This window comes from Elephas maximus, chromosome 21 (assembly GCF_024166365.1).
Source record: "Elephas maximus indicus isolate mEleMax1 chromosome 21, mEleMax1 primary haplotype, whole genome shotgun sequence".
NCBI classification, from domain to species: domain Eukaryota; kingdom Metazoa; phylum Chordata; class Mammalia; order Proboscidea; family Elephantidae; genus Elephas; species Elephas maximus.
This window is the reverse complement of record NC_064839.1, coordinates 60,690,581-60,712,302: the sequence shown is the minus strand read 5'-3', so window position 1 is coordinate 60,712,302 and position 21,722 is coordinate 60,690,581. Positions and strand designations below refer to the sequence as shown.

At 38.8% G+C, this 21,722-nt stretch overlaps 1 pseudogene; it reads right to left on the bottom strand.

Moving 5' to 3' along the window:
• LOC126064698 (methylsterol monooxygenase 1-like) overlaps positions 1-10,961 on the bottom strand; it is a 66,832-nt pseudogene extending 55,871 nt beyond the window's left edge.
• Positions 10,962-21,722: the final 10,761 nt, after the last annotated feature.

Sequence of the window (21,722 nt, the reverse complement as noted above, 5' to 3'; positions counted from 1 at the left end):
CATTGATAATCATGTGCTCATTATTCAAACAGCATTCTACTTCATTTTATTTCTGTTATAGTCACAAAAGAAAAAATTTACAGAAAAGGCCTGACAGAGAGTGGAGAAACCCTAAGAGTATGAACCCCAGACACCCTTTTAGCTTAGTAATGAAGTTACTCCCAAGCTTCATCCTTCAGCCAAAGATTAGACAAGCCCATAAAACAAAATGAGACTAAACAGGCACACCAGCCCAGGGGCAAGGATGAGAGGGCAGGAGGGGACAGGAAAGCTGATAATAGGGAACCCAAGGTCGAGAAATGAGAGTGTTTACATATCCTGGGGTTCTTAACCAATGTCATAAAACAACACGTGTACTAACTGTTTAATGAGAAGCTAGTTTGTTCGCTAAACTTTCATCTAAAGTACAATTAAAGAAAAATTAAAATGTGCATATTCTAGAAAACAAAAAAAAAAAGATCTATGGAACTTGTATATTAAATACTTCATAGGATGAGACACAATAAATCTTTAGATGTAAATTTTCGGGAGTTATTTTTCTTTTCTGTTTTAGAGCGTTCACACTGCAGATTATAACAGCTAAATAATGCCCACAATACTATATATGCCTTTTGGTAAAACCCATTCCCCTTGAGTCAATTCCAACTCAGAGCAACCTCATAGGACAGAGTAGTACTGCCCCATAGGGTTTTCAAGGAGCAGCCGGTAGATTTGAATATCCTATCTTTCGGTTAGCAGCCAAGCCCTTAACCACTACACCACCAGGGCTTTGGTAAAGGTTATGTGAAATTAGTATCAAGAGTTAAAAAGATTATACCCAAGACTTACTGTGTAGCAACTTATTTTAATTTTTTAGGGTAATAACAAAGCCAAAAAACCCGATGCTGTCGAGTCGATTCCGACTTATAGTGACCCTATAGGACAGGATAGAACTGCCCCATAGGGTTTCCAAAGAGCACCTGGTGGATTTGAACTGCCAACCTTTTGGTTAGCAGCTGTAGCACTTAACCACTACACCACCAGGGTTTCCAGGTAATGACAAGTTAGGATTAAATGTACCATGATTAATTAGAATATGAGTTTGCTTTGTAGAGTTGGGAGAAAATAAATAATTTTGTAAAGAGTCACATTTAGAGTTTTCTCCTTTATTTCTGACTGCATCTCTAACATTTCATACGCAGCTATGCCTGCACAATAGCAGCCGAATCACCCCAACTGCTCCCTCCCTTTGCGGAGCTGAAACAGAGGGAGGGAGGAAGAGAGGGAAGGAAAAATGGGAGGAAAGATAGAAGGAAAGGGATAGTTCAACCAGTCAGTTACAATTCCTCTGTAGACTATTCTCTGCCTAAGATGAGAAGCATTAATCTTGCTATTTCAGTGGTTTAGAATTATTCTTAGACTATGCCTTCATGGACATACTAAGTCCCAAGTCAAATGCAATGAGCATATAATAATTTTAAAATAATAAAAAATTAGGATATTAGACATTTAAAAAGTCATTAAATATAAATAATATGCCACAAGGTATCTTCCAATAGACAGAAAAGAAGCATCTGAAATATGTACATATTACATCAGTGCTTGTCATGGGTTGAATTATGTCCCCCCCAAAAATGTGTGTATTAACTTGGTTAGGCCATGATTCCCAGTATCATGTGATTGTCCTCCATTTTGTGATTGTAATTTTATGTTGAAAGGATTAGGATGGGATTGTAACCCCACCCAACTGAGGTCACGTCCCTGATCCAAGGTAAAGGGAGTTTCCCTGGGGTGAGGCCTGCACCACCTTTTATCTCTCAAGAGATAAAAGGAAAGGAAAGGAAAGTAAGCAGAGAGCTGGGAACTCATACCACGAAGAAAGCAGCACCAGGACCAGAGCATGTCCTTTTGGGCATTGGGTCCCTGCACCTGAGAAGCTCCTTGACCAGGGGATGATTGAGGACAAGGACCTTCCTCCAGAGTCGACAGAGGGAGAAAGCCTTCCCCTGGAGCTGACGCCCTGAATTTGGACTAGTAACCTACTAGACTGTGAGAAAATAAATTTCTCATTGTTAAAGCCATCCACTTGTGGTATTTCTGTTATGGCAGCACTAGATAACTAAGACAGTGTTTTTGTCATTAATAAAAAAAAAATTGCTGGACTGAGAAAACGAGAAATATTTTTTTCAGTGAAGGCTCAATGTTTCCACATTCTTTTCAAATAAGATATAGGTTTAGATTTATTAAAGAAGGATAAAGAAATCGGTAATCTTGAATTATGGTATTTAACAGATTTTTAAGAAACAACAAAAATATTTTTATTTGAACATCAATCATTCAGGAGAGGCCTTTCTAAACAAGGCATGAAGTCCAAAAACCATAAAGGAAATGACTGATAGATTTGACTACATGAAAATTAAAAATTTTATTACCATGAAAAAGCCATCAAGAGTTAAACTCAAAATGACAGGGTGAAAATATTTACAACATATATAAAGGATATAGAAAGGTAACTCAAAGAAGAAAAAAGTAATATACATACAAATAGATGCATAGCCTCACTAGTCACGGAGGAAATGCAGGTGGAAAAACTGAAAGCTATTTTTATCTTATTACTAACAAATATTTAAAAGAGTGTAATGTCTAGGTTTAGAAGGATGTTGGGGAAAGGGAAAACATTCTCATATGTTCCTGGTTGGAGTACAGGTAGGGACCCTTTTAGAAGGCAGTCTGGCAGGACCTATCAAAATTTTATTTGCCCAAACAATACGCAAATATATTCTCACTATAAAAATGGTACAGAAGAGATAGGGTGAAAGTCTCCTTATATTATTAAAATATCTCTATTACATGAATTTTATCCAATTTTTGTCTCATTTAAAAAAATTAATAAAGTTAACTTCTATTAGTCTACAAATAATCTTTGATTATGAAATAAAGATATTTTATGATACTTTTTTTTAATCACCTGACCTGACTAGACGCCATAACTCGCCCACAGGTATCAATAGCTCCTGTCAAATGAAAGGTCACCCAAGTCAAAAGAAGAATTACACGATCAAATAAAAGCATAATTCTGACGAAACATCCAGGTTCAAAAATTAGGGTTTTTCAGAGGATATATATTTTCAGCCCCAACTCTAAATGGAGCCTAAAACAAATAGATAAGAATACCTTAATATATTCTGTTAACTCATGCATATAGTTTTATAAAATTATATTGTCTCTACATGTAATAATATATCTAGTCATACCTATATAATAATAGTAATCCTTAATAAAAATATCATTTTGGGCCCACTAAACGTCAAAAGGTCTAGGGATGCCTTTAATAAAATCTGAATAACTGTCTTTGATGGTTTAAATAAGGCATTTAACGACTGACTTAAACTCTAATTTAGATCTTTGCCTTTGAATTTGCTCTAAGGAAAGGGATGATTGATTTAGGGTTAGTTCGCCATGTAATCAGGATCAATGCCGAAAACTCCAACATAGCCAATTTGTCAAGGCCAAATCAAAGCAGTTCTAATAAAATGTAAAAATCAACACTTTTGTGGGAGTCAGTAATGTGGCGAAAATTTGTTAAACATAAAATGTTAACAGTTTTAGAACTTTAAACATTAAAGGGTGGTTGTTTTGGGTCCCATCTGAACGGCTCTGTCATTGCTACAGCTCCTACCAAATTGTCAGATATCCAACTGTGTGTCAGGATATTGCTCTGGCCACAAAAGTGAGAAAAATTAAATATTTCATGTAATTTTTTGTTCTTCGGTTCTCAGTTTACCATGAATTTTAGACACTAAAGAAAATCTGTAGACTGGCTGTGTGTGTGCATATGTGTTACGTTCTTAGTAATCATGCCAAAGGAAAAGGAAATAGAAACACTGATTTTAAAAATGCTCACACAATGAAAATAATGACATTTTGTATCTAATAAAAAATGTTTTAAGTATAATCCTAACATATCTGAAACTCATGATGAATTTTACAAAGATATTTATATATTCTTTTGTGGTGTAAGGAAAGCACAGCCAAAGCATCTTAGCAAAAGCATGTACCTTTAAGGTGAAAATACAGGAATGAGTATGAAATAATTTTTATGCAAAGAATCTAAACTCTTACTTGAGATCACAGCTTGAGATATTACATAAAACCAAATACACACTTATCAGCTTAAACTAATTGAGTATATTGATCAACTTATTCCAAAAACTAGTAGATACAAAATGGCTACATGATACAAATTGAAGGGCAGAGATTGAACATAACACCAATTCTTATTGTTTTTGAAAAAAAATTCACAAGTATGAAATCAGAGTTAAGAAAACCAAAAAAACCAAACCCACTGCTGTCCAGTCTATGCCGACTCATAGTGACCCTAAAGGGCAGAGTAAAACTGCCCCACAGAGTTTCCAAGGAACACCTGGTGGATTCGTTTGGTTAGCAGTTGTAGCTCTTAACCACTACGTTACCAGGGTTTCCAGAGTTAAGGAACAAATCCGAAAACTTTCGGGAAAAAAATAATATTAAACTATCAAAGAATTTTTTTCTATATGTAAACATTTTATTTCTTAGTAACAGTGGTCTCATACAATACTTGTCCTTTTGTGATTGACTTATTTCACTCAGCATAATGTCCTCCAAATTCAACCATGTTGTGAGATATTTCACGGATTCATCATTATTCTTTATCATTGCATGGTATTTCATTGCGTGTACGTACCACAGTTCATTAATCCATTAATCTGTTGATGGGCTCTAAGGTTGTTTCCATATTTTTGTTATTATGAATAATGCTGCAGTGAACTAGGGTGTTCCTATGTCTATTTGTGTCAAGGCTCTTAATTCTTTAGAGTATATATTAGAATGGCATTGCTGGGCACAATTTTTATATACTTCAGAAATTAATCCCTCATTTCTTTCATTCATTTTAGATTTGGCATTTAATGTTTTCCCTTACTATCTTTTAATACCAGTTCTCTTCTGTTCAGTGTAAGCACATGTATCCATTTACAATGAAATTTTAAACTATTTACTATGGAAATTCCTGATCCTAAAAACTCACCTTCCAACAAAATATTACATTAGCACAAAGAAAGATAAAAAAATGAAAACATTTTGAGTTTCTACTACGGTTTACTTTTGTACATTGTATTTTCTTGCAAAGTATAGATCAAACAAGCCTTAATCAAATTAAAAAGAAAAAAAAAAGATAAACGTTATATATTTTTTAATGAGAGTCCCTGGGTGGAACAGTTAAGAGTGCCAGTGCTAACTGAAAGGTTGGTGGTTCAAGTCCACCCAAAGGCACCTCAGAAGAAAGACCTGGTGATCTACTTCTGAAAAACCAGCCATTGAAAACCCTGTGAAGCCCTGTTCTACTCTGACACATTCGAGGTCACCATGAGTCGCGTCAACTCGACAGCAACTGTTATTGTTACTGTAACTGGTATAATAACCAATTGGATACTGGTTATATTTTAATTGGGTAAGAAACTATGTTGAGTATAAAAATAATTTTCATTTACATACCATATTGGCATTTTTTCACAGCCATAAGGAATTGTTTTAGTCATCTAGTGCTGCTGGAACAGAAACACCACAAGTGAATGGCCTTAACAAAGAGAAATGTATTCTCTCACAGTCTTAGGAAGCGAAAAGTCTGAATTCAGGGTACCAGCTCAAGGGGAATGCTTTCTGTCTCTGTGGGCTCTGGGGGAAGGTCGTTGTCATCAGTCTTTCTTTGATCTAGGAGCTTCTCAGCACATGGACCTCAGGTCCAAAGGACACACTCTCCCGGCTCTGCTTTCTTGGTGGTATGAGGTCCTTGTGTCTCTCTGCTTGCTTTTCTCTTTTGTATCTCAAAAGAGATTGACTTAAAACACAATCTAATCTTGCATATTGAGACCTGCCTCATTAACATAACTGTCCCTAATCCCACCTGATTAACATCATGGAAGTAGGATTTACAACACACGGGAAAATCACATCAGATCACAAAGTGATGGACAATCACACAATGCTGGAAATTATGGCCTAGTAAATTAATACACATTTTTAGGGGACATAGTTCAATCTATAACAGGAATATTGAAATACTCTGTAAAATAATAGGTTCCACAAATCAAAGGCAGCTGTATACAAAATTGATTAACGGGAAGTTCTTTAAAACATTTCCACTGGTTTTCCAATGATTCTGGCTTATCCTGTGGAGAAAAATCACAATACTTAACAGTGACCTCTGCTGCTAGTAGTTTAGCTTGACAATTAAAAGTGGATTTCTGATTTTTATTTAATGTTTGTATGGGATTATAATTCTATGTTACTCTAAGGTCCAGGAATCCTAACAACCTTCTCTTCTAAATTCTTGACAACTATTATGACTACTTTAACAAGATGAAGAAACTTAACAGACAAAGCCAAGCATAAAGATTTTCAAATGAACCAAAGAAGTACTACAGAACCAATAACTCTCCAATCTTTGCTGCCCACTGATCGTTCACACCTTTTACTGTAAGTTTCAGAGAAGAAAGAATGCATGATGGTAAGATTATAGTTGGCTCCCTCAACTTCTGAAGGAGTGGTACATGCTAACATTAGAAGCTTCTGTTGCAGTGGTAAATAGATGCTTCTAGTCATTCAGTGGAGCCCTGGTGGTGTAATGGTTAAGAGCTCAGCTGCTAACAAAAGGTCAGCAGTTTGAATCTACCAGCAGCTCCTTGGAAACGCTACGGGGCAGTTCTGCTCTGTACTATGGGGTCAGTATGAGCCAAAACTGACTCTATGGCAACAAGTTTGGCTTTTTTTTTTTTTTCCTTAGCTATTTAGTGGCATTCATTTCAAGAAAGTACAAGGAAACCCAGGTTATAAACAAGATTCATTCCTAAGTCTGTCTTTAAGACAAATCTGTAGGTAAGACAGAATAAGTAGTCAAATATTTGTGTTAATATAAAGTATGTATTTTACCCTTCTGCATATGCATATGAAAGACTTAAGAACTGCATACACACTGCACAATATATTCATGAGTATCACAAATTACATGCATTCATTACTATAAATTTTGTATTTATTTAACCGAAATTTTTAATGTAATAAGCTTTATGGCAGCCCATTCTTAAGCACAAGTTGTCCGTAAGTAGGAAGTTCGTAACCCAAGGACTGCCTGTAAGTGCATTTTTGCTCATATACGGCAATAGGATTATAAACTCTCTGAGCTGAAGAACTTCAGAGATGTGTCCAGTGGCTCCCAAAGGATGGGGAGCTACTGCCTACAGGTGATGAAGTTCACAGAGCCACGTCAAAATGAGAAAAGTGAGATCAATGCAGTGAGGCGTTCATAAAACGTCACTGGAAGGCTGATTTGCTCGGCAAGCCATGTCATAAAACTAAAGTCATTCAATTTAAAGGACAACACTTCTACTATTTTGGTAATAAAAAATTCTTTTTGCTTTAGAAAAATATAGCAATAATAAATAGTAGTTTTTTTTTTTATTGTTTGGTTTTAGCTGTCTTTACTTAAAAATTCAGAAATATGCCAAATTAATTTCTTTTTTTTTAACTTGAACCACAATATCCAAACATGGGAAGCATTCTTCATCCACAGAGGCTCAAAGAGGACAGCCACCTTGCCCAGGATCACACAGGCAGTTATTAGCAGAATTTGTTGTTGTTGCTGTTGTTAGGTGCCATCCAGTCAGTTCCAACTCATAGAGACCCCAGGTACAATAGAATGAAACACTGCCTGGTCCTGTGCCATCCTCACAATCATTGTTACGCTTGAGCTCATTGTTGCAGTCACTGTGTCAATACATCTCATTGAAGGCCTTCCTCTTTTTCACTCACCCTCTACTTTACCAAGCATGTCCCTCCTGACAACATGTCCAAAGTACTTGAGATGAAGTGTCGCCATACTTGCTTCTAAGGATATACTTCTTCCAAGACAGACTTGTCCATTCTTCTGACAGTCCGTGGTATATTCAGTACTCTTCACCAACACCATAATTGAAAAGTGTCAATTCTTCTTCAGTCTTTTTTATTCATTCTCCAACTTTCCCATGCACATGAGGCAATTGAAAATACCAAGTCTTGGGTCAGGTGCACCTGAGTCCTCAAAGAGACATCTCTTCTTTTTAACATTCGAAAAGAAGTCTTTCGCAGCAGATTTGCTCAAAGCAATATGTCCTTTGATTTCTTGACTGTTACTTCCATGGGCATTGATTGTGGATACAAGTAAAATGAAATTCTCGGCAACTTAAATATTTTCTCCATTTATCATGATGTTGGTTACTGATCCAGTGTTGAGGATTTTTGTCCTCACAACTCCAGAACTTGGACTACCTAAAATCTAGGTCTTCAGACCCTGTTTGATGCTTGAAATTAAATCAACTACAGATAATAAAATCACATAGTATACAGTCTGAAGTGTACATAAATTCATTAAGACAGTTACTAATAAAAAAGTCACACCTAACGCAATATAAGAGTTTACCATATGTTACTTCTTTAGATGTAACTGGGTTCTGAAATGAAGGAATACCCTTATTAGGGCCATCGACTTCAGAAAGGATGATTTTAGTACATCCGTCTTTAAGAAACGAATTTTGGAGAATTAAGCTGTATGACCATTTTTCTCAGGAAACAGATCCTGCGAGGTCTATTTTATCTCACTCTCTTTCATTCCTGTAAATTTTCCCATAGGTAGCAAGCATATCCATTAACAGGCACATTGTCAATTCTGTTCGAAAGCAAAAGTTTTTAGTATTATTTTGTCACCGCCAGCAACTTATTATACCCTCTATGGTATTTCGGGTATTTGTATTCAAAAATCATGAACTCATAATTAATATGTACTGATTATTTTGTTTGCTTTTAAATCCCTTTACATCATGAAAACCTGTACTAATTTACCATCATAACTTATATCAAAAGATATGCTGTATATAGACTTGAATTCATATTATCCAGCCTTTCAATCTCTGATGCTTCTGACATCAGATTAAAGACAATTGTAACCAAGTAGGTTACTGTTGGAGCCCTGGTGGCACAGTGGTTAAGGGCTTGGCTGCTAACCCAAAGGTCAGCAGTTCAAATCCACCAGCCGGTCCTTGGAAACACTGTGGGGCAATTCTACTCTGTCCTACCTGGTGGCTATGAGTCTGAATCTACTCAACAGCAATGAGTTTGGTTTTTTTTTTTTTTTTTTAAGTTACTGTTTATCCTTTCTTTCACTGTATTAACTGAAAAAAGGTCGTCCCCCCCTGACCAATGAGGCCTCTGCAGCATGGAACGCCCATAAGGACAGGGAAGAAGGGAAAGGACATTTCTGTCTGCCTTGTCATGTAACCAGTCAGCCCTATACATAAACAACAGGTGACACCTGGCCGCCTAAAGACACATTAGAAATTAACATCCAAACTGAACTGTTTTTTGTAGCAGGCCTTTTCATAAAAATCATTTTTGGCACTTTAGTGTCCTTAACTTAGAGTGACAGGAGACTCTCCTTTGGGACACCACCCTTTTTATTCCTTCCTCTTGAGAGTCCACATCACCTCGCCTCCTGTACCATCCCTGTAGAGGCTCGATGTCAGCACTTGCTTAAAGTGAGACTCACTGGGAGAGGCTGTGAAGCTGACAGACTGACAGGAGGGCCTGTGCGCGCTGACTGGCCCCCGGATGTTTCCTCAGTGAGTGCAAATTACTTTCCAGTGATGAATGCTCTTGATATGTCTACTTTCTAGCAACACTTGGAGCCCCTGAGTTTTAGTTTGGCATGAATTTTTAAGAAAAGTAAACACAAAGCATTTGAAATATCATGGGTTTACCAAGTACAAATAAATAATAAACAAACCCAGATTCTTTTCTGGAAATAATGTTGAGCTCATTAGCATACACACTAGCAGAGTTTGCTGTGTTCCCTATGTTTATAATCGAGAAGGGGCATTTTGTATACCTCAACACCTTGTCATATACATAATGGGCTCTCGAGAAACATTTAGGGCATTGAATCAAACACCTAGGAACTAGGAGCATCACCTTCTTATTAGGTACGACATGACTACCGCACAACTACCTACCATTTATTTAGGCAGAAGATACAGCTTTCATAACCCTGATCAGGGTCTTACTGTATTAACATACACTTAGCTTGGCTATGACATTAGGGTATGGGGTAAACTGCAATATTAATACCCACAAATTCCCATTCTTTTCCTTCCAGCTAGGTTAATAGTTAAAATTTATGAACCCAAGTTAGATAGCTCTCTTATCTACTTTAAGTCCAATTCAGTAAACTATTTCTGAGACATTATCAATAATGATCTAGGGCTGTGCTATCTAATACGGTAGCCACTAGCAAATCATGCTTTGTAAACATTTTATATATGGCCAGTCTGAATTGAGACTGGATGTAAGAGTCACAAACACTGGATTTCAAAGACTTCATATGAAAAGAATAATGTAAAATATATCATTAAATTTTTTTTAATTTTGATTACATGTTGAAATGATAATATTTTAGACTTATTGGGTTACATAACCTGTATTTAAATTAATTTCATCTTTTTAGTTTATGTGTCCTATTAGAAAATTTTTAAAAAATACATATGTGGCTCACGTTATATATTGGACAGCAGAGATCCAGTCTCTCAAAACAAAGTTATATTCTGTGTAAAAATGCTCAGCAACACTAATGATAGTATTCTGTTTTAAGTCCATTATACCCACATTCTGAATTTTCTAATTTTCATGTAAAGTATAAACTGAAACAAAAACCCAGGTAAACAAAACAAGAAATAAAGAGCCTCATGAACTGTAAGGGATCCCCATGCTGCAATCTGGAACTTTGTGTAATTATTCAACATATAATTCCAAGCATTTTTAAATGGTTTTTGCAGAGGATTCTCAGGTAGAAGTGAACCTACATACTCCACAGCCAAGGATGCTGAACTAATAAAGATGCTAACACTTTCATTAGCTGCCATTTTTCAAATCTCTGCCAACAGCCTTAAAATTCTCTAAAAAATAAATAAGGTATAAATTAAATTCCAATAGCGAAAAGAGTTGTAGCTTCTGATAATTTTAAAAATAACAATTACTAAAGGAGTACCAATTTCTCAGATTCCAAACGTGATTAAAACAAAAAATTCTAGATGTCATCATCACCTCCATGTCTAGATATTGATTTAAAAGCTACATATTATTTTTAAAAGCATTTTCTACAAGAACAACAGTGGATAATGAATTTTGAATTATCTTTAAAAAGACTTTAAGCATGGTCTCCATGGCAAAACTTCTAAGTGCTAAGAACAACAACTGGGTTTAAAAGTGTTACTTACAACCACAAAAGCCCATAAGGAAAAAATGCCAAACTTGACTATATAAGAATTAAATACTTCTAGAGCACAGACTGCTAACCAAAAGGTCTGCAGTTCAAATCCACCAGCTGCTCCTTGGAAACTCTATGTGGTAGTTCTACTCTGTCCTATAGGGTCATGAGTCAGAATCAACTCATCGGCACACAACAACTTCAACAACCTGGGCAATAAAAAGACAGCCATAAATAAAATCAAAGATCAAATGACAAATTGGAAAAATATGTCAAAGGGCTTATGATAAAAGGCTACAAAGGGTGCGTTAGAGAAAAAAGGACAAAACTTGACAGAGGACATTCACAGGCAAATCAGAGAAAAACAAATACAAATGGTCACTAAAGAAGAGTAAGAAACTCAACTTGACTCAAACAAGGAAATCCACTCTAAAACAGGATTTTTTTTTTTTTTTAATTGAGTAGCAAATCTTTGAAAGTTTGACAGGGCCCAATTCTCAGTATTATTACAGGTATGGCGAAACAGGCTTCATTATACATTGCTGGTGGGGTTTAAATTATATAACATTGGGGAAAAAAAATTCACATTAACAATGAATACACTCTTTGGCCCAGCAATTTTCTCTGAAGTATACAAACAGGTATGCTAAGACGAAAGGAAGCATTGCTTATCATAGGAAAAATAAAGAGAATAAAAGAAAAACAAAACAGAAATAAGGAAGCTCATTAACAAGAGAAGAGTTAAATTAGGGTAAGTCCTTCCATAAACAATGATGTAGCCATCTAACAGAATGAGGAAAATGTATGCTCCACACACAAAGATGTCTAAGATATAGCGTTAAGTGAAATAGCAAGTTGCAAAATAATCTGTAAAGCAACGGCCCCACTTGTTTTTGTGAAAAGAATATGTATTTCATCTATGCACTGACATGCACATGCCTGTACAGACACACACAGAAACAGAAAAAGGATGGAACAATACAGAGGGATCAATATAGAATGGGGACAGCTAGGAAAAGGATTAAGAGGTGCCTCCGTGTGTGTGTGTGTATGTGTGTGTGTGTGTGTGTGTGTGCCCGCGCCTGTGTGTAGTGGGAGGGTTATGGAGGTGGGGGGCGGGGTGGGCAGGGAAGGGTGATGAGATACGATCAAAGCCTCTGAAATCATAGTTGTGAATCTGACATTCAACAAAATTAGGCAAACTATTTTATGGACATAACTACTCAAGCTTTAAAAAGAGAAGGTAAAGACAAAGAGATATTTGACAAATTAAGTAATTAAGAACTTGTCACCCTAATAGACTGAGAATCTGTTTTAAGAAAAGCTTTTAGATTCACAGAGAGTTTTCATGAAACATTAGCATCTTTGGAAGTGGTCAGGAAAGATAACGACCTCACACAGTTTTCTTGGTGCTGCTGTGAAAAACAGCTAACAGTGGCCCAAAGCCATCAGCTCCTCAGTATATGTTTGCGGACAATGGATGGGCTTGGAAGCCACACTGACGCAGAAATTCATGTTTTCATCAGGTGAGTACAGGCTTTTTCTTTTTTTGATTAGATTCTTTATATTTCTACTTACAATGGAAAGTTCAACCAAGTATTAAGTATAGTTCTGTTTAACCTTTTAAGTTCCTCTTCGGACGAATAAATAGCTGGAAGAGCTAGATTATTTCTCTCAAACCTCACAATAACCTTGTAAGTGACATAAACACTACTGTTGTCATTTTAGAAAAGAGAAAATAAAGTCACAATGAGCGGCTGATAGAGGGGTCTGTAAACCCAGGACTGTCCGATTTCCATGCCTGTGGGCTTTCACCTACACCGCACTGCTTTCTTCATAAACGAAGTGTGGTGAAGCCAGAGTTAGGACCCTTGAACCTTGACTCAAACTGTGGTTCCATTCCTCCATGTCGCCGCCCCTCCAACATGAGACAGTGGCAGCCATACAAGTCAGTAGGAGGCAATTTGCTGGCCAAACTGAAATACAGGCAGGCGTAGCATAGTGCTAGGTGATAGTATATTACCCTCATGCCCAACAATATAAGAAGTCTCAAAACTCAAAAGATTAAAGTAGTTACAAGAAGTTGTACAGGTTGAAAAGTAACGTGATGTACGAGGCATGATCATGATAAAATGGAATATTCCAACACTTTCTTGAATATCTCCATAATATGTCATATTCTTGGGCAGTTTTCTCTCTACGTAAAGTTGCTGCACACTATTTGTCTTGGTCAGCTTCCTACAGCTGAAAGGAAAACCAATCATCTTTTTGAGGTGTGCAAGAAGCTGGCATTTGATTTTCATTGCAGTCATTTGATTTCCCAAGGTAATCGACTCAACGGCAGTGGGACTGAGTGGACTAAGGTATTAACATCATAGGAAATCACTTTTCTCTCCTGAATATTATATGTGTGCTGAAGTAGACTTAAAATTATAGTACGGACGGTAACAATATAGACAGAAATAGGACCTACACTGAATATATACACATATAAAAACAAAAACCAAACCCGATTCCGACTCATAGCAACCCTATAGGACAGAGTAGAACTGCCCCATAGGGTTTCCAAGGAGCACCTGGTAGATTCGAACTTCTGACCCTTTGGTTAGCAGCTGTAGCACTTAACACTATGCCCCCAGGGTTTCCATATAGGCATACAGAATGCGAAAATCAGCAAATGGCTTATGCAACCTACAAGGAATTTGGTAAATGTGGTTGATGAGTGAAGAGGAAACTATGGTTGCTGCATCACGCCAAGGAAGGATTCCTGTAAAAGATGGAAGTGAAAGAGCTTGTTGACTAAGCAAAGCATTGAAGACATGGCGGGTAACCTGAGCGTGATGGCTAGAAGGAAGGCGGAAGCAATTTTGCTAATTAATTCACTTATTAGTAATCATATATTGAACACATATGACTGTGGCCCCCCACTGTGCTGGTCTGTGGAGGCATAAACACAAGTCAGGTCAGTCTCTGTCTCTAAGTGGGAACAGGCATAGGAACTCTTATGTTCCTCTCTCTCAGTATTAAATATTAATCAGACAGCCATGTCTACGTGCCAAACAGCATGTACAGACAGGATGTACAATGAGCAACTCTGTTGTTTGAACTCTGCATGTTCCAGTCATGTGATCCCTTATCAGAGTTTATTTCTCCCCAGGTAACTGTGCAATGGAAACCCTGGTGGTGTAGTGGTTAAGTGCTATGGCTGCTAACCAAGAGGTCAGCAGTTTGAATCTGCCAGGTGTTCCTTGGAAACTGTGGGGCAGGTCTACTCTGTCCTGTAGGGTCACTATGAGTCGGAATCGACTGCAGAGCAGTGGGTTTGGTTTTTGGTTTTTTTTGAATTTTGCGAAGTTGGTCATGTTGGACGCTCTTTCAGTGATACCATTTGTCATTTTATAGAGATATTCAAGATTAATTCTAGGTAGGCAGGTTTTTAGGTAAGAAAGGAGGATCAATTTCTCATACTTACATATTTCAGGCGGTAACACATTTTACAACAGTGAGTCAAACTGGACAAAGTGCGGAAGTAGTGTTGAGGAAAGTATATTAAGACTTTGATATTATTTCTACCAAAACAGTGACTTAGTACTTTTATACTAGGCTCTGATTATGTGGACTGGTACCAATTTACATGAATGATTCTTTTTATAGCTTAAACATTAGTTTTGCATTCTCAGAAAACAGCATTGGGATTGTCTAAGTCAGCTTTGGAGATAAACATCAAAATGAAAAACTAAATTTTTCTATTATACTTTAATATTAGTTCTTTTTCTCTTTGGAATCTGTATTTTTACAAATGCTGTCATATTTCTGGGCATATATCTTCTTATATTTTTACCCAGTATATCTACTGAAATTTCCAAATGGAAAATCATGAAACTTGATTTTTCAGGAAGCATCTTTCACTCAATTGATCAATTTCAGACTGCAGAAGTTGGTAAAAATCTTCAGTTCCTTCATCTTTGGCCTTAGTGGTTGGTGTATAAATTTGAGTAACAATCTTATTAACTGGTCTCCCTTGTAGGCATATGCATACTATCCTACCACTGATAGTACTGTACTTCAGTATAGATCTTGGAATATTCTTTTTGGTGATGAATGCAATGCCATTCCTCTTCAATTTGTCATTTCCGGCATAGTAGACCATATGATTTTCCAATTTAAAATGGCCAATACCAGTCCGTTTCAGCTCACTAATGCCTACGATGGGGCCCTGGTGGATCACTGCTTAAGAGCTGGGATGCTAACCAAAAAGTGAGCTGTCCAAATCCACCAGCCGCTTCTTGGAAACCCTATGGGGCAGTTCTACTCTGTCCTTTAGGATTGCTGTGAGTCAGAATCGACTCAACAGAAATGAGTTAAAGCAGTTAAAAAAAAAAAAGTACAAGAAATTACACCCATGGTGAGGAGGATGTGGGTATTCATAAATTTGCCGTGCCAATATAAAAATCACACCAAAAAATAATACTTAGAGCATTCCTTAAATTCTATTTGTACCTAGAAATGTTCACCTGAAAGAACTGTCAGCACCTACCTTCAACAACCCCAAGGAGTGACTGATGGATTTGAACTGCCGACATTTTGGTTAGCAGTCGAGCTCTTAACCACTGAATGCCAAGGCTCCTTAACAGCTTTATTGAGATATAATTCACATACCATACAATTCACCTACTTTAAGTGTTCAATCCATCGGCTTTTAGTATGTTCACAGAGTTGTGCATCCATCACCACAATTTTAAAATATTTTCATTACTCCAAAAATTAACCCTGGTTTCTTTAGTATCACCCTCCAATTCCACCACCCTTCCTATAAGCAACTACTAATCTACTTTCTGTCTATTTCAAACATTTCATATAAATGGAATCATACATTATGTTAGTCCTTTGCGACTGGCTTCTTTCACTTCACATAAGGTTCAAGTTTCATCCATGCTGCAGCGTGTTGTCAGTACTTCATTTATTTTTATTACCTAATAATATTACATTATATCCCTGTATTAACTTTTTAAAATAATTTTTATTATGCTTTAAGTGAAAGTTTACAAATCAAGTCAGTCTGTTACATATAAGCTTATATACACCTTACTACATACTCCCATTTACTCTCCCCCTAATGAGTCAGCCCGCTCCCTCCTTCCCATGTCCTTTCGTGACCGTTTCGCCACTTTCTAACCCTCTCTACCCTCCCATCTCTCCTCCAGACAGGAGATGCCAACACAGTCTCAAGTGTCCACCTGATACAAGTAGCTCACTCTTCATCAGCATCTCTCTCCAACCCATTGTCCAGTCCCTTCCATGTCTGATGAGTTGTCTTCGGGAATGGTTCCTGTCCTGGGCCAACAGAAGGTTTGGTGACCATGATCACTGGGATTCTTCTAGTCTCAGTCAGACCATTAAGTCTGGTCTTTTTATGAGAATTTGGGGTCTGCATCCCACTGTTCTCCTGCTCCCTCAGGGGTTCTCTGTTGTGCTCCCTGTCAGGGCATTCATCGGTTGTGGCTGGGCACCATCTAGATCTTCTGGTCTCAGGCTGATGTAAGTCTCTAGTTCATGTGGCTCTTTCTGTCTCTTGGGCTCATAATTATCTTGTGACCTTGGTGTTCTTCATTCTCCTTTGATCCAGGTGGGTTGAGACCAATTGATGCATCTTAGATGGCTGCTTGTTAGCATTTAAGACCCCAGACGCAAAGGCTGTAATCTTTACAGAAGCAGATTGCCACATTTATCTCCTGCAGGGCAGCTGGTCGGTTCCAACCACCAACCTTTCAGTTAGCATCTGACCAATTAACTACTGTGCCACCAACCCAAAAAACCAAACCCATTACCGTTGAGTCGATTCCAACTCATAGCAACCCTATAGGACAGAGTAGAACTGCCCTATAGAGTTTCCAAGGAGTGCCTGGTGGATTTGAACTGCCGACCTTTTGCAGCCATTAGCAGCCAAAGCTCTTAACCACTATGCCACCAGGGTTTCCACCAGGACTCCTTATTTTGTTTGACAGGCCTCTTTTTTTTGAATACTAGTTATTATTGGGATTCCTGTTTGTCAGTTCTTTTCTTCTCTTTCTTACATTGTATGTTCTAATACTGACTTCTATTGTGAATAATAATTTCAAAAGTTTTAGTTATAAGTGATTTGAATACACCGTAATATGTTCTAAATTTCTTGTCCCTTTTGCTGTATTATTATTTGGTTGTTTGTGTTTTATAGGTGTTGGTGTGTTAAACAACTTGTTTGCTGTAGGAGGTCATGATGGTCCTTTTTATGAAAAAAAGGTTGAAGTGTATGATCCCACCACCAATGGATGAAGGCAGGTGGCAGATATGAACATGTTGGGAGACGTCAGTTAACTTATAATTTCTACTCATGACTACTTTTTATTGATGAATAGAGACTAATTAATTAGGGTAAAAAACCAATAACGTTGTAGTTGAGTCAATTCCGATTCACAGTGACCCTATAAGACAAAGCAGAACTGCCCCATAGAGTTTCCAAAGAGCAGCTGGTGGATTTGAACTGCCATCCTTTTGGTTAGCAGCTGTAGCTCACTGTAGCTCTTAACCACTGTGCCACCAGGGCTTCATTTAGGGTAATTCAATTTGATACTTGAATTTGTTCATTCTTAGCACACACATTTTTGAGTGCCTACTGTGTGTCATATACTTGAGATCACAGTTAGATAAGCTATGATCCCAGCTCTCAGGGAGTTTAGTCTAGTGGAGTAAATAACATGCCAGGTTAAAAAACTAGCTATTATCTGAATCTGGACAGGAAAGCCTGAGAAAGGTAGACCTGGTTTACACAATTCAAGATCTGCAGAAAATGGAAGAACTAAAGCAACAACAACAAAAAGATCTTAAGAAATCTCAACCAATATCAGGGGAAGCTCTGGAGCTGGGATACCCAACCACAGTAGTCCTAAACTAGGGTGAACGGCTGGGCCTTTATTACAACTGCATCAACTAGTCACTGAACTCCACCTGGTCCCTGAAAAGAAGGAGTGGTCTGGGGAGAGGTGACTCTCTGCCAACACTTGGCAGGTGGAGGAATGCCCATTTCAGTCCCAAAGAGGGGAATCTGGGTGGTGCACTACAGCATTCACCACGTGACATGACTCACATTCCTGCATACACCTCCTAAATACTGAGGCCCCAAGGCTTCAAAGAATAGGTCCCATCTCTTTTCACTTAATGGGGCTTCTCTATCATAATTTGTTACAAAGAATGTGTGCCAGCCACATGAGGCAGTTGGATGAATGAGTAGAGGTCACTTTTAACCTAACAAGAAGGGTACCTCCCTCAAGAGGGTCGTTCCTTAAGGAGACGGTACCTGAAGTGATGGGGAGGGATGGGCACGTGTGATTAAAACAAGTTTAAATGCCAATTTGAGCAAAGGCATGGAGGAGACAAATAACAGCAGAAACTACAAAGGACCTTCATCCTCAAAAGGGGCCCTTGTCCAAAGTTGCAAAAGGCACCCTGTTTCCTTAACTGAAAGTTTATATATTATTAAACTTTCTGAACCCCTGTACACAGTAGTTTAGTGTTGAGAGAAGGCATGAGATGAGGCTAGACAAGAATAGAAGTGTGTCGACTCTTCCCTGACAGCAATCTTGGTGCTTACTGTTCAAACTGTCCAGCACAGGAACGGCAACACCTGGAAGGTCTCTAGGCCCGTGTGCTCTGTTAGGCCAGTGCCTTAACACCCACAGGGGAGCACATTTAATGGCTCCGAGGTCCGTGCTGTCACCTTCTGTCTTAAGCTGGGTTCTCTAGAGAAAGAAAACCAGTAAAGTGTATAAATATATATAGAGAGAGATTTATATTAAGGAAATGACTCAGGAGGTTGTAGAGGCTGGAATGTCCCAAGTCCATGGGTCAGGCTGGAGGCTTCTCCTGATTCACACAGCTGAAGGGGCAGGCAAATCCAAAACCAGCAAGCCAGATAGCAGGGCTCTGGCTCACAGGCTGTGAACACCATCGAATCCCAAGATTGGCAGGCAAGATGGCAGGTAAGCTGCTAGCTAAGGTCTCAAGAACTGGATGGATGTCAGACAAACAGGAGCCAGCTACAGGATCCAGTGCAAATAAAAGCCCCGGAGCCTTACCAGAAAGTCTAACTATATTGGATGCAGGTCACACCCCAAGGAAACTCCCTTTCAACTGATCAGCTACTCACAGCAGATCCCATTGTGGAGGTGATCACATTACATCAAATCCCATTTAGGGGTGATCACATCATTATACAACTGCCAAACTACATCATAACTGCCAAACCACTGAGAATCATGGCTCAGCCAAGTTGACACGCAACCTTAACAATCACACTTCTCAACCTGCTGTTATGGCTTTAGAAACAATAAGACCTGAACAGTAAAACAGATCAACTACCTATTAAAAATGTGAGAGAAAGGTAGAAGTTTAGAAACTGTCAGTTCTACAGAAACTGTTCCAACTATTGCAAAGTGGTTTTTTTCCTCATATGCCATTCACAATCTGGTGATAAAAAATGTACAGTTCTACACAATACAGGCGAGGTCAGCACAACTGGACTAAACCAAAAGCAAAGAAGTTTCCTGAATAAAATGAATGCTTTGAAGGGCAGCGTAGCAGGAGTGGGGGTTTGGGGACCACAGTTTCAGGGGACATCCAAGTCTATTGGCATAATAAAATCTATTAAGAAACCATTCTGCATCCCACTTTGAAGAGTGGCGTCTGGGGTCTTAAACGCTAGCCAGCAGCCATCTAAGATGCATCAGTTGGTCTCAACCCATCTGGACCAAAGGATAATGAAGAACACCAAGGACACAAGGTAATTACAAGCCCAAGAGACAGTAAGGGCCACATAAACCAGAAACTACATCAGCCTGAGACCAGAAGAACTAGATGGTGTCCAGCTACAACCAATGACTGCCCTGACAGGGAACACCACAGAGAACCCCTGAGGGAGCAGGAGAGCAGTGGGATGCAGACCCCAAGTTCTCATAAAAAGACCAGACTTAATGGTCTGACTGAGACTAGAAGGACCCTGGTGGTCATGGCCCCCAGACCTGCTGTTGGCTCAGGAGAGGAACCATTCCTAAAACCAACTCTTCAGACAGGGATTGGACTGGACAATGGGATGGAGGGATGCTGGTGAGAAGTGAGCTTCTTGGATCAGGTGGACACTTGAGACTATGTTGCCATCTCCGGCCTGGAGGGGAGATGAGAAGGTAGAGGGGGTTAGAAGCTGGGGAAATGGACATGAGGGAGGGAGTAGGCTCTCTCATTAGGGGGAGAGAATAATTTTTTTTTTTTTTTTTAGCAAGGGTCAGGGTAGCAAGGTGTACCTTTTGTGTGAGAGACTGACTTGATTTGTAAACTTTCACTTAAAGCACGATAAAATTTTTTTTAAAAATGTACAGTTGTTCTTCAAAGGTTATACAGTGGTGAAGAAAAACAAAGGGCACACAATACATAAAATCCTAGAGATGCAGGTTTTGGAAAAAAGAAACTTTTAGGTTAAATATCTTTAAAAAAAAATTTTTTTTTTATCTACCATCTGTTACTTCAAAGTGACCAAGGTTCTTGGGAGAATAAGAAGAGAATTCTTCAGGGATCAATGCAGTTTGGTTACAAGCATCGCTGTGAGTCGGGATCGTCTGGACGGCAAAGGGTTTGGTTTTTGTGTTTTTGATTTAATGATAAAGGCACCCAAAAGTCTTGGAGCTCTGTCCAAGCTTCTGTGAAGTTATTTAATTTTAACAATGGTATCATTTTCTAAATTTCCCTGAGCTTCGCTTCCTCCTCTACCAAAGGAATAATAGCGAGTGCTTCTCTGGGTTGTTGCCGGGGTTACATTGCATTTGCAATCCTCCAACTTCCATATACAGGGGTTTATTAAAAGACACTAGGGCTCGGGGAGCAAAGGTAGCCCTCACAATGATGTAAATCCAGGATAAACCAGACAGAGGTGGCCGCCTATAAACACAGAAAAAAAACATTTCAAAACTCATTGACACTATTTTCATCCCAGGTTTTAGCTAAGTGGGGACCACGGAGGTCACATTTTAGAGTAATCCTGGACTCCACCGTGCTACTTACTACTCACTTCCCCAGGCAGCGCGGGCGCGAGCAGGTCCCTTACCAGAAAGTGCAGTTGCCATGGCGACTGTTCGCCCTTGGCGCAGGGCTGACGACAGGGCCCGCCTCCTCACGCCGTCCTCGCCCTGGCGCTTCCCCGCCTCCAGGAGCCCTACAGCGTCGGCCATTGGCTGTGCACCGGGGTCTCACTATCCTCACTCCATTCGCGGAGCCAATGGGAGAGGCCGTCAGAGGTTCGAGTCACACGTTGAGGGCAACAGCTTAGACCAATCACAGTGCCGTGAGGCCGGGGCTAACGTCCTCGTAGGCCAATAAGGGCAGGAGAAGCCAG